The following is a 13,845-nucleotide window of genomic DNA, read 5'->3' on the forward strand; positions in this document are numbered from 1 at the left end:
TGACTTGTCCCTGCCCTCCTTGCAAAGAAGTCCTTTACATGGTGTAGATGTTTATACGATAGATTTAGATTGGCTGTAAGGAAGACGTCTTTTACTGTGACAGTGTTGAGGCTGTGAAAAACTCCTATCACTTGTTTTTAAAATTTTAAAAGTTCAATAGTAATAAAATTATTATAAAATAGTAATACAATTAGAGTAATAATAATTTGGACAATTTGAATTAGGACAATATGAGACAATAGAGACAAAGAGTTACGGACGTCTGGGTACCTTTTCCTGGGCAGCACGAGCCAGAAAAAGGACCCACGTTAACAAAGGATTAACCCTTAAAAACGATGGCCTGTTGCCTATTCATACACTTCATACATGATGCATAAATTCCCCTCAAATACAGGATTCTGTCTGGTCATCGTCAACTTCTTCCTCTGAATCCTAACAGTGCCTTTGAGGCAGGAAGAAGTTAGTTTCCTCTGATAAGAGGGCAATAAATTCTTTTTCTCTGAAAGATTCAGGTGTCCTGTGGCTGCTATCTCACTGAGAGTCCTTTCTTTAAAAAAAGTATCCTACATAGCATAGTTTCTATTTTAACATTTTTTATAACCTAAAACCATATTCAACACACTACTTAAGAGAATTAATACAGCATTACTTTCTAACACAGCACGTATAATATTCATTTTAATATTTGCAAAAAGCCAATCATAAAATACGCATTTTTCACAAGGCGCTGGAACAGGGTGCACAGGGAAGCCGAGGATGCTCCATCCATGGAAGCATCCAGGGCCAGGCTGGACGGGGCTTTAAGCCATTCAGGGGGGTTAGAACCAGATGCTCTTTAAGGTCCCTTCCATCCCAAAGTGTTCTGTGATTCTATAATCATTGCTGTCTGTGTAAAGAAGCCAAAGCACGAATGACGATCACTAAGGAATTAAATTCCCCCTCTTAAAATGCAGCTCCCTCCTTGTGTTTATTGCTCCTTTTAGATGCACTTTATTGTCAAGTTTCTGTGAATCCACACTTAGGCATGTGAAGTAAAAGGCTGTCTGATGTACCTACAGATGGGCACAGAAACATTTTCCCGAGTGCTGGACATCCAAAATGCAATTTAGGAGAGAGCCCACAAGAGGTCCCACAGATATTGCTGTCCAGGGAGTTACAGCAACCATGGCAATTGCACCCTTTGCCTTAACGAGCCGTCAGAGAAAGCACTTGGAAGAACTGGGTCTTTAGTATAGAAAGAAAACAAATATTTTAAGCAAGTTAAGCTTTGCTCTGAAGTTGAATAAATAGTGGCAGTAATTACTGTGTCACGTCTGCAGAGTGACACCTGTCAATAACCAAGTATCCAGCATTGCATTTTCTCATCTGCAAGCCTCTATCAGCACCCTGTGAAATGGGTTTATGATTTTTTTTCCACTACAAGCAGTTTAAACTCAAGATCAAACCTTGCAGAGAAGTCTGGCTTTGGGAAATTTGTGTTGTTGGGCTACAGCTCACAGCAGCCTGAACTGAGTGCATCATTCTGCTCTGGTGGTGTTACCCCTAGATTACGGATCTGTGGATTTTAAATCAAGAGGCACTGACTGTTATGCTGATTTGACTGTAATGGTGCAGCAGATTGTCATGTTTTGCTCAGTAACATGTCCTGAAGGCAGTGCCTACTGTCCAGTTGTAATATCCATCTGGCAGAAGGTATCAAGTCTTGATTAAAGACCTCCAGAACTGAAGGGACCTCTCCTGCTCTTGGCTTAGAGGAAAAGGCGAGCATTCCATTGTGAGTTAAAAACTGCCACAGTCCCTGCTCTGAACAGATTGGAACTTTTCAAACAGTAAAGGAATGGCTTTGTCTCTTTGGCCAAAATTGTTCCCCAGGGAGCTTCCCTTCCCGCAGATTGTGTGTACCAAGATGTGTTTTATGGTGAAGGGCTTGATTTCCTTAGAAGACTTGAGGACTAAAGAAGGATATTGGTGGAGGTGCCTGAGCCCAGACTCCTAAAAATACAAAGTCAGTTTTGTTGCAGAAGCACCTAACCTTCACAGGTCCACAACTTCTGGGTTTAAAGATCTCAAATCACACAGAGTTGTTCCCAATCTTGAACTTGTTTGGGTTTAGTTTAGGAGTAAGAAGTTTAGCACCATATTGTCTCCGAGCCTAACAATAATAGCTGGTCTGTTCTCCAGCTCAAGTGCTCAGAGAGCCTTCATCCAGTAATTATTCCCAGAGCATGTCCGCACTCATCAATATCACCATCAGCTTCTCAGTCCCTCTGGGTCACATCACAGAGCTCCTTCCCAAGCAGGGCTCACCCTACACATGGAGAATTATTGCCCCACCAGGCAGGCTTTGACATTTAGGGACATTCTCTGTGTGTTTTTGACTAGCCAAGCCTAAGGGAAGGGATTAAAGATCCACCAAAGTGCAGGGATCTAGAAGGGGACATCACTCAGGTTCAGTGGTAAAGGTGGCAAGTGTGAATTCCTGTGTTCCTGGATTCTGCATTGAAATGTCATCAGATAATGTAAACAAGTAGACAATAACAAACCCCCAGATCTTCCCCCTTCCCATGGCTGCTCCAGTCTTTGCTGAGCAATTTGGCTGTGGCAATGCTTAGAAAGGTATTGTGTGCTGCATGGAAAACATGAAAAGCAGAAGTCACCACTTCCCTTGATCATTTCCTACAGTGATTAATTATCCTCACAGTTTAAAACTACACCTTATTTTTAATTTCAGTTGTCTTTGTTTCCAACCATGGGTGCCTTTTGTGCCTTTCTCTGGTAATTTTAAAAGCCTGTGTTCTCACTAGGTATTTATACTTTGTAATCTAGTCTTGCTGCTGCCTGGGCTCTTCTAGTCTTGGGATTGTTTTCTTCCTCACACCAATTATTTGAGGGCTTTTTCTTGCTCTCTATCCAATCCATCAACAACAAAAATATAAAAACTTTTTCAGCATCAGCTCCATCAATGTGAACTAGAGAGATGTAATCACTTTCCTACCACAGTTTTCTATGTAGCTGTTTATCTGAGGATCACGCTGGCCTTTTTACCCACACCACTGCACTGGGAGCTTGAATCCAGGAATATGTCCATGGTGACTCTTGAATCCTTCTCAGAGTTGTCATTTTCTGGATTAGAAAATTCCATGTAGTCTTTGAGCTGCAATAAATAAACATATTTGGTTGTGTTACAGGCATCGGTCTTAAAAATAAATCCTTTCCTGGTGTCACTGGCATAGCCTCTTAGTGTCCCAAATCCTTTATGGTACCTTACACATTCTCAGTACAGTTTTGTATTTGCTTGTGGATCACACCAGGAGACCAACATTCTTTGGTTATCCCAGTGCTTTAGAATGTAGGTCTCACCAAAGTGCTGGTCCTTCTCTGAGATCATGGCAAGACTGAAAAAGCCATTGTGTCCTGACAGAGAACAAAAACATTCTAAAAACCTTGTGCCTGTCTGGAGTCTTGTTAATGTTTTTCTCATCTACTTCTTGGCATGTAGTGTTATGAAGATTGTTTATGTCCCTAATGGACTTTAAAAACTCCCTTTTAGCCTTGCCAGTGTAGGGATTTTTTCCTGTTTCCTGTGTAATTTTTCTGTTCTTGAAATCTTTCAATGTATATTCTTTGGGTTTTGGTTCCCCTTTCTTGCATCTCTAGCATTCCTCTTACTTACTGATTTTCACGGATTTTTTTTCTGAATCCAGAATGGCATTTAGTTGAAGCAATTGTAATTCCTGAGTTTTCATGTCTCCCACTGTAGGCTGTCTTCTTCCCACCCTTAAAGTACAGCAGAACAATGTGCAATCTCCTCTTTCAAAGCAGTGCTCTGAAGGTGAGCATTTTCCCCAGCAGGGCAGAGGTTCAGTGCTGGAATGGAAATCTCCCAGCTTGAATTTTTCCCTTGCCTCCCCTTTCTTGAGAGAGCCTGTTTTTGGCCATCTGAGGCACAGCTTGCATGGCTGATCAGCAATAAATTGTAAATCCTGTTTCTGCTTTGGAGTGGCCACAGCACCACAGCACCGTTTCCTCCCTCAGGACGCTGTGTGCTTTGAAGGTTTGTGTCTCCTGCTAGGAAACAGATATAGAAGGGCACAGGGGATTGTCAAGAGTGGAAATTTGGTGCAGGAATGCTCAGCATCCAAACCAGCCTTAAAAGAAGTTCGTGGGAAGTTGCTGTTTCCTTGATTGGAAAAAGAATAGAAGCTGGGCAAGGCTGTGACTCAGCCAGTGAGTCAGCAGGGGCTGCTTTGCGATGTTGTGTTCTTTTGCTCTCCGCCACACCTTCCCTGCTGCCTGCCATGGGACAGTAAAGGCCATTTACTGCTGCTTCTCTTTGCTCACAAAGTCATTCCAGCCTGTAACCTCTGCCCTGACTCCTCCCACTGCACCATCTCTCCAACTCTCTGCTTCTTTGCTCCATTCCATTCCATTCCCTGGGCTTCTGGGATTTTTGTGCCTTCAGTACTCCAGTCATGGGTGCATTTAGCAGCTGCAGACTCTTGCTTTGCAGCAACAGAGACGTGACGTAGATTGTGACCTATTCACCACAGAGGGAAAATCCCAGGAATGAACAGGAATTCCCTGGAAGAAAAGACACAGGATGAGGAGCTGATCTGGATCCTCCTGGGGCAGCGATGACCTGCATCAGACACCGCAGACTGTGGTTCCTCAGCCAGCCGTTAAACGAGCCAGACCAGTGCTGCAGGTCCAACACACTGGGTTTTGAATACATCTTCTGTCAATTGTTTCTTCTCTGTCTGCTTCCCCACAGCATGGCTCTCCGCTGAGATCCCAGTGATTTTCCAACGTGAGACGTGATGTCAGCCAAAAGGCACTCAGGGACTTGGGGAAGGGAGGGCGCTGCAGGAAGGAGTGGCGCCCCAAGACACACACAGCTAATGCTTCCTGGACTCACGGTCTTGGATGCATGCTCAGCTCCATGGAAGCTCTCTTGTTTCTACTGAAGGGATTTTTTTTTAGCTTGGACAAAGCAAATAATTTTAGCCATGCACTATTTACACCCAGGCAAGCAGCCAGGACATACCTCTGTCTATGGTGGCATCCACTGTTAAGCAAAAGTGCCCTACTGTTTTATTTATTAACCAAACATTTCTAATAGTCAAGCTAATTTTATCCTTTCCTTAATGCTGGCTGACAATGACTCAGTGTGACTGGGAGGAGTCTCAGGAGCACGGTGCCCAGATTTTGAATACTGGTGTTATAGGAGGGAGGGGCTGGCTGTCCATGTACCACAGTAACTCTGGCTTTGAACCTGCTCATTTTACCTCTCCCTTTGTGTAGGTGTGGAATAAAGCAACCAGTGAAGTAATTCACAAGTGAATTTGTTAGGCAGGGTGGATGGAGATGACCTTGTCCCTGTAAGAGTCAGCTGCAGCTATAACTTTTAGCAATAACATCAGGAGCTGGTACACATACTTCTCTGGAAGTTTTTTAATGTTTTAATGCTTTATCTATATTTTCTGTCTGAATCAGTCCTCAGTTTATGTGCATCTCTCCCTTAGCTTTAGGCTTACTCTCATACCACTCCAGGTAAGTGAGATATCTAGTCTAGGCAAATCTTTAGGGCCATTTATCTGTTCAGTGGAGAGTGACAGGTTCCTCACCTCAAGAGAGGTGATTCACTCCCTTGCTTGAGCAATTCCAGAAAATCCTACTCTATATTTCATTAGTAATTTACAAAGCAACTAGAAGATGTGGAGTTTACAATGTAAAACTATCTAAAAAGATGAGGTTAAGTTAAATGAGATCCTTCTGGATTCAAAATTTCAGTTACTGAAAGCTTCAAGATGCAGGTAAGTACTTCTTGTAAACAGGGCTCTAAGGAATAGAGAGCCCAGTGTGGAAGCACAGAATCTTTTAATTTGTCTTCAGTCTCCAAACCAGGAATACAAGGAAGAGTTTATAAGAAAAGTGAAACAGCTCTATGTCATCCTGACCAAGTTAAAACACAATTCAGGTTCCTTTCCAGTAACATCTCAGTAGTGCAGTCCTCAAACCAATTGAAAGAAGGTCAGTCATAGGATCAATTTCTACTACCTGCAAAGATGCCACACAAATATAATATGTGTTCCTACTAAGAGGATTCTAGCTGGTATTAGCCAGCAGTGAGTTCTCTTAACCACTGTGATAACCTTTAGTTATTCTTAGTTATCCTTTATTTACTGAACTAGCACACTGAGTAAAGGGTTTGGCCAGTAATGAGGCCTCTCGGGCTTTGAAAGAGTTTTAATCAGCCACATTGTTTCTTTCAGACGTGGGCAGAAGTGAGTTTATTCTGATTCAGATGGAAACAAAGAACAAGAGCTTGAAAAACAATGAAATCCCCACAAGTGGGATCAAGCAGGTTGTTTTTCTTTTAGTTCTTGATTGCAAATTCACAGTATTTTAGCTGCTGGGGCTTCAAGGGAGCCTTTTGCTTTTGTGGAACTAAGTCAGTGCAGAGGGCTGGCACTCAGGAAACTCTTATTTTCTTCCTAGCACTGCCCCTAGCCAGGGGACCTTGATAAAGTCACCCCTCTTTCCAAGTCTTGTGCATTTCCCTTTTTTTTAAATCACAAATAATGGACCAATGGATAAATAATGGCTTTTGCCCTGCAACTTGTAGATGTAATGTCCCATTTAAGTGCAGGCTCTGAAATTTTATTTCCCATATTGCAAAGCCCACAGGGCTTTGACATTTAATTTTACCATCCAAACCATCACCTCTATTTGAGCAAGACTTGTGAACTGAGTCCTGTTGTGGGACTCAGACTAAGGATAAAGCAGGCTTGTCTTACAAGATCAGTAACCCTGACTTAAGCCACTTACAGATTACACCAGCCTGGCAAAACTTGTTCCCTTCCTGGGTTTTAATCTCTGTTTTGTGATTTGTGCAGAAAGACAGGAGGGGTTCACTTGAAGTTTGAGTGGTTAATACTGGTTAGGAGTATGAAAACACGATTAGCAGAATTGGTTGGTTCAGGATTTCTGGTGGCCAGTTGTTTCAGCTGAACATGGAGCTCCACCATGGGTGTAAGCAGGAGGCCTTTTGAATGGGGCATTGCATGCTCCCCTGAAGACTTGGGACACACCAAGAAGGTGTGTATGCTGCAAATGCCTCTGCAGACGTGCCTCATCTTGGCAAGACACTGCCTGTTTCTGTATCATTGCTATTGAGGATTAGTAATTGCATCCAAGCTTTGCATTTCCCTCCCTTTCCCTGATCTCCTTGTCCAGTTGCCTGTCATGAGCATGGTGAAAGCAGCCACATCTCTGTCCCTGTAAAAACATGCACAGTGAGCAGCTTGACCTCATTGCTCCTATCCAGAACTATCTTACTGTGCCCCTAATGACTTGGCTTTGCTATCCGTGGAGGTAAAAATTTAGGCAGGAATAGAGGGAGGAGTCCTGGTCCTGTGCAAGGTGCTGCATCCCGCTGGTGGGGAGTCCCACCCACCAGTGCACGGCAGCTTGTGAGTGGCTGTGGAGGGAAGACCGATAGAGCTGGTGCCTGTGGGGGTAGGGCTCGCACAGGAATGTTTGGCGTGTGATGAATGTGCCTCACTGTTTACATCTCTCCCCCCTTCAAGTTTTCTTTGCGCTGGACCCTGCCTACTCCAGCAACTCCAGCTCCTGCAGTGTTTACCAGGTATGAGCTTGGTAGTTCATGCTTCAAAGCACTTCCCATCAGGTGTAAGGATGCTCAGTTAGGAACACGTGGAGCAGTTACACAGGCCTTGTGCTGGAGGGAGGTTAGAAGGCTGTGGTGCTCTCAAGGGAGTTCTGGCTCCTTTGGCTGCTGCACACAGGAGATTGAGAGCACCATGTCCTAGCACAGGCACAGGCGCTGCTGCTCAGAGGCACTGTAAGCAGAGTGGTCCAGGCTGCACTGTGAGACTCTTGCTCTTGTGCTTTCGCTACAGAACTAAAGGGCAGAAGGTGATTCTCCTTCTGACTCTTTGTGCAAAGTTCACTGGCAAGCAGCCCAGGGCAGCAGAACAGTGACTCCTGTCATTGGCTCTTGCAGGGGTCAGACACTTGAGGCCAAACCTCCTCTGCCTCCTGACGGAAAAAAGATCTAAACCTCAATTTCCTAGATGCTGAACTAGCTTGACAGAGGCAGACAAAGTTACCTTGAGCTTGAGAGAGACAGACAAAGTTACCTTTCCTCAGGGGCTATGGGTTTTGCACTTGTAATTTAACCTGCAATCCCAACAGCCACCTGTTTGTTTAGAGGTCTAATTTGAGGCCAGTACTTCCTTCCACCCTGCTGTCAGCATGACTAAAAGCACTGCTGCTTTTTATTTTAGAGGAAATACCCTGTCCTGGCTGTCATGCACCAACGCTATTCTGTGAACTCTCAGGGCAGGATCTGAGCCCTATATTCATGGTAGTGACAGGATCCTGGTACTGGTGATTGTGTTTTTCACATCTGAATTTTTCCCTAGGCAGTACTGGCCAAGAAGCAACATATGTGGAAAATATGATACTACATTTGTGCCTAGAGCAGTTGCTATATATATTTCAGTAGCAAGCCAAGGCCTGAAACGAGAATGGAGAAAGAGCTGCTCACTCTTCTCTCATACAGCCAACGCACTTAATTTTTCATGAACTAAGTCTCTGTGGTGGCAGGAGTACATTAGATCCTGCCTGAGGTTTGTCTGACCAGCTGGCTATGGAGATCCTGGGTTCACTTTAAAGCTGGTGCAGAGACAGAGGCACATCTGGAGGTGCCGCCTTGTCCTCGCCTGGCCGTGTAGAGTGATGCAAGTCAGAGCCTTGTGGTGCCTGCCTCTCTGCTTTGGCTGTTGGGATGAGTGGGCTCCATAGGGGCATCTCCACTGCCAATCTGAGTGGCACAGAGGGTGCTGGAGCTGGGGGGCAGCTGAAACCTCAGAGCCATCCATCAGGTCTGGCCAAATCTTTAATGCAGAACATCTCACTCCTCCTACCACTCCTTGGTTCCAAAACACAGTGCTGTTTCTGGAGACAGGCAGTCCTGGGTGTGGTTACTATCTTGCCTCTTGATTAGAGGTTCTGGATCCCGCCAGCAGGTTTAGCTTTCTCAAGGGCTATGGCTTTCTCCTTCCCTCTTTTGAAGATGATGCAAGCCTAACAAGCCTGTACTTCTAATTTTCTTCCCACTCACCAGTCTTTTGTCAATGCAGACTGTCAGGAGCTCTCTCACGCTTTGTTTTGGGCAGCATGCAGCACAGCAAGCTCTCAGCGTTGACTGAATCACACTGCACTTTTGAAAATATAAAATAAAACAAATAGTAAAAAAAATCAATATTAATACCTAGAAGAAAAGCATGTAAGTGGATAACTTCCCTGTCCAAAACAGATTTAAAGTGTGGAAGAACTGTTGTGGCTCTGACTAATTGACAATCTGTAAAACAAAGGCCATTACAGTTGAAACATCATCTCTTTTTTTTTCAGCTGTTATCATGTTAAAAAGCACCTCCTAATTTAAAGAATGGACATACTGGAGCTTTCAGCACATCTCTAAATAGCTCATTTTGACAGATAATCATTTGCACTATTAAAAACATTGCCTTATACTGCTAATCTACATCCATCCTGCTTTTGCTGTCTAGCATGGGATTGTCATTGTGCTTCTTTTAGACAGTCTGAAGATTAACAGAGATTTCTTGGGTATGAAGACTGTGATAAAATGCCAAAGGAAGCAGCATTTGGATTTTATTAATTTTATTCAGTATTTCTGCAATGCATTTATACTTCATGATGCATGGTTCATTTATACTTTACAAGGTGCCTGTCAGACTTCCACTGTGCAAATTTTTGTACAAAATGAGAATATGTCTCTGTCCTAATGGTGTTACCATCCATAGAGCAATGTGGCTTCACTCTTCCCAGTTGTCACGTTTTCCTCTGATTGTACATTGTGGACAAGCTCCTCTATAATGTTTTGTTTAAAACTTCCCGCTCTTTTTCTCTTCTGAATTCAACTGCGACACCACTTCAGGGCATCCACTGTCTGCTGTGAGTGGACACTGAGTCTGGACAGGAGAAAATGCAAGTAAAGAAGCAGAGGAGCCATATCAGCATCCTTGGCAGTCTGAGGTAGTTCGTGGCCTCTCCCAGGCCACCCTTGCTAGTGAGCATCATGGCAGAGCTGAGCAACAAAGCAGCACTGCCAATGGAGGGCCATTCCTCACCAGCACCAGGGACACCGTGGGGAAGGTATGTAGACAAAAGGCAGCAGAGATTGGCATTAAAACCTCATTTTAGGTGGGACTCAAAATCCCAAAAATGTGTTTTTAAGCTCTTCCCTAGAGTTCGTTATCCTTCTGCCCACCCCCTCCCCTTGCCCTTCAATCTCTTAGTTACAATAGGAAAATTGTTTCCCTCTTGCTTTTCCCTGTAGCTCAGCACTGGGCTCCCTTCCCAGAGCAAGTTTTTAAACTGATTTTAAAAAGAGACTGTTTCCCCATGAGACAGTGAGGAGGCAGATGTGCTCTCTGACATGCCATGGCATGTCTGCTGGCACTGCTGTGCTCCAAGTCCAAGCTTGGTATGCCTACTGAAACAAATGGTGTCTCTCTGATGAGACTGCTCACCCTTGGAGACACTGTCTTCTTCCTCTTCTTCTCAGGAGAAAGAGATAGTCATATACAGCACTTGAGTCTCACAGAGGCCATGATAGGAGACTGGAGATCCAGCCTGGAAAAATATTTGGAGTCAAGAATGTTTTGAAAAGCTAGGGTAGAGGGGTCAAGCATGTGAGGGGACAGATTTTCTATTTGTAGCAAATCCAGTGTCAGTCGTGTGAACAGAGACAGGGCTGGAGAAGCAGTGTGGGAAAGCAGACAGACAAGCCTGGCAGCTTCTTAATGGCTAGAGAGTTTGGATGCTGACATGCTTTTCATGTTTGTTTTTGTTTGTTTGTTATTCTTCCTTTTGAGACATTGTTCTTGATGCTTGTTCTTGGTCCTGCTCTTGACCCTTGGAGAACAGGAACACTGCTCATCTATGGCAGGTCAATGAAGATGGATGTAAACTTTTAATTTTCCTTTCCCCCTGTTCCTCCTCATATTTTCTCTTCATTTTCTTATCACAAGAGACTTTCCTCAGATTTCTCTCATCATCTCACTTGACCTGTCACAACCTGCCTCCTGGGTTTCCTCACACCTATTTCCATTTGTTTTCCTTCTTCACCTTTTCTTAGCACCCTAGATTTTCAGGAATGCAGATCCTCCTCCACTCTAATTTTTGCCCAATATCTTCCTTTTCCTGCTGGTCAATGCCATTTTTTGGATCCTTACCTCTTTTCTTCCCTTCTCCCCTCCAGCCTCTCTTAATTTTCCCCAACACGCTTTACCTCTGTCATGCCTTGCAAACTCTGTGTCTATACAGTTTGTTGTCTACAGTCTCTCTTCTCTCCCACAACCTCTGCCTGCCACTGAGTGATCAGCTTCCTCATGAGGGGAAGAGGAGGGGCAGGCACTGACCTTTTCTCTGTGGTGACCAATGACAAGACCCAAGGGATTGGCCTGAAGCTGTGTCAGGGGAGGTTTGGGTTGGATATCAGGAAAAGGTTCTTCACCCAGAGGGTGGTTGGGCACTGGAACAGGCTCCCCAGGGAACAGGGCCACAGCCCCAAGCCTGACAGAGTTCAAGAAGGGTTTGGACAATGATCTCAGGCACATGGTGTGACTCTTGGGGCGTCCTGTGCAGGGCCAGGAGTTGCACTTGATGTGTGTCCCTTCCAACTGGAGATACTCTGTGATTCTATGATCACTTTTCTCACGTATCCCTTTGGCCACATCACTCTGCATCCTCCCTGGGTTCCCTCTGCTCCATCACATGAAACATCAGGTTCTTGCCTGCACTGTTGACACTGCTCAGCTTATTGCACTGTCACTCCTTGATGGGTTTGGAGAAGGCAGCCCCAGGTCCCAGGGCCACACTGCTGACACCACCAGCTCACACTGCCCATTGCCAACCCAATGTGTAGTTTGCCGAAGCTCTTCTGCTCACATCAACAGCCTTAGGGCTGTTTTGAATCTGATCTTAATAGTCCTTTTGGCATCAGCTCCTATAGGCATCGCTCACTATCACAGCTTATAGGCATCACTCCCTGTAATGCCTATCAAAGTGTCTGATAGCAGATAAGCTACTGCAGCACCAGGTCATCAAAACCTCTGGCCAACTCCATCTCACTGTGAGCCCTCTGTCTATGGTCCCTTGGCTGAGAATGTAACCTTCCTGGGGCAGGGCAGTCCTTTTGTCTTTATCTTTTCAGCATGATGAGTGCCACAGCACAATGACGGCACGAGTCTCTGTAGTAATAGTGATGTTAGCAAGAGAAAAAAATACACAGCTCTGTGTTCAAGGGTCACAACAGCTATCTTAAATGAGATAGAAACTGGACAGGCACCTTGTTTGGACAGAAAATCGAACTGGGAGCAGAGGAGTGGAACTCCATGCTGGCTTTCAACTGATGCTCCTCATGGGAGGTGAGAACCTGAAGCTCCTGCTCTTCAGGATGAGTCAGGTGTATCTGTTTGCTGGTAAATGCAGATCTCAATTGGCAGACAGACCCCAGCCTCACACCCTGAAAGGAAAGAACTCCTCAGAGTTTCTCAAAAGCCCATAAAAGCCCTTCAGGCTCAGAAGACAACTTGGGGCTGTACATTTGATGAGTCAGAGTTGCTGCTTTGAGGCAAGGGGTTGATTCACAGGTGTAGGACAGAGGCAGGATGTTTCCTGGTGGAAATCATTGATCTGTTCAGTGTGCTAGTGCCTGCTGTCATGCACATCTTCAGGCACCTCATGCTGCTTTTTCATTGGATTGGGACCATGCCCATCCTGAGGTAATGCATGTCAGCCTTGAAGTGGGGTGTTCAAATTCATTGTCTGACCTAGCTTTGCCTGGTAGTAGAGCTTACCAGGCTTATGAAAATATTTTCTTCTGCTGCCCAGGTGATTGCAAGTCTGGGATCAGCAAAGCACCTAACAGCAAAGGTTCAGCTTCAGTTCTTGATTTTCCAGGAGCCTTTTTACATCCAGGAAAATGAAATTTTATGTCTGTTCTTTCCTTTCCATCACCTTTCCTGAACATGACTAACTCTTTCTGGTAGGGCTGGGTGACCAGTCATCTGCCTGGACCAAACCCAAGCCCATTTACTACATTTCCTGTTGTTCCCCAGCCTGTCCAGCCTGCCTCTGTCTCCCTTAGCTGATATCACCACACCAAGAAGCGTTGACGTATTTCCTTGTCTTGATACTTCCAGAAGTCATCCCTGAGTAGAGGAATGATAGTCATACAGTGTGGTCTATTTTTAGCCTTTCACAGACTCCTTCTCTGCCCTTGGGCAGGCTCACCACCTTTAACCACTCACTGTTCCACTTCATCATTTTCAGTATGGACATAATCCTATCTTGTCTTCAAAGCTCTTGTCGGATGATAGTACTTGGGAGTTTTTTTTTGCTTGGAAATTGTATTATAAAAGGGACTTGTGCCCTATTGGGATCAAGGATTTTTAAAAATTGTTGGCAACACAGCTTATGACATCTCACTTCTTGGGTGGGAAAATGCTACCTTTTCTTGACTCCAAGGTACTGCTCTGTAATCTCCTTTCCGTCTCCACTATTTTGAAAACATTAATTTTCCCAGTCACTGAAGGAATACTGCTTTTACCCAGCAGTAGCCAAGGTATCATAGGCAGCAGTTTATTGGGTGGATGGTTACTCTGCTGAACATAAACTCAGGGGAGCAGCTTCATTTCCTTTTTTTTGCCAGTTCCATAGGTTTGGCCAAAACGTTCTGTGGTGGATGCTGATTAGGGGTACGTGATCTGAGGGTCCTCAGCCTTCTGCCTG

Source organism: Molothrus aeneus, chromosome 2, assembly GCF_037042795.1.
Source record: "Molothrus aeneus isolate 106 chromosome 2, BPBGC_Maene_1.0, whole genome shotgun sequence".
NCBI classification, from domain to species: Eukaryota; Metazoa; Chordata; class Aves; order Passeriformes; family Icteridae; genus Molothrus; species Molothrus aeneus.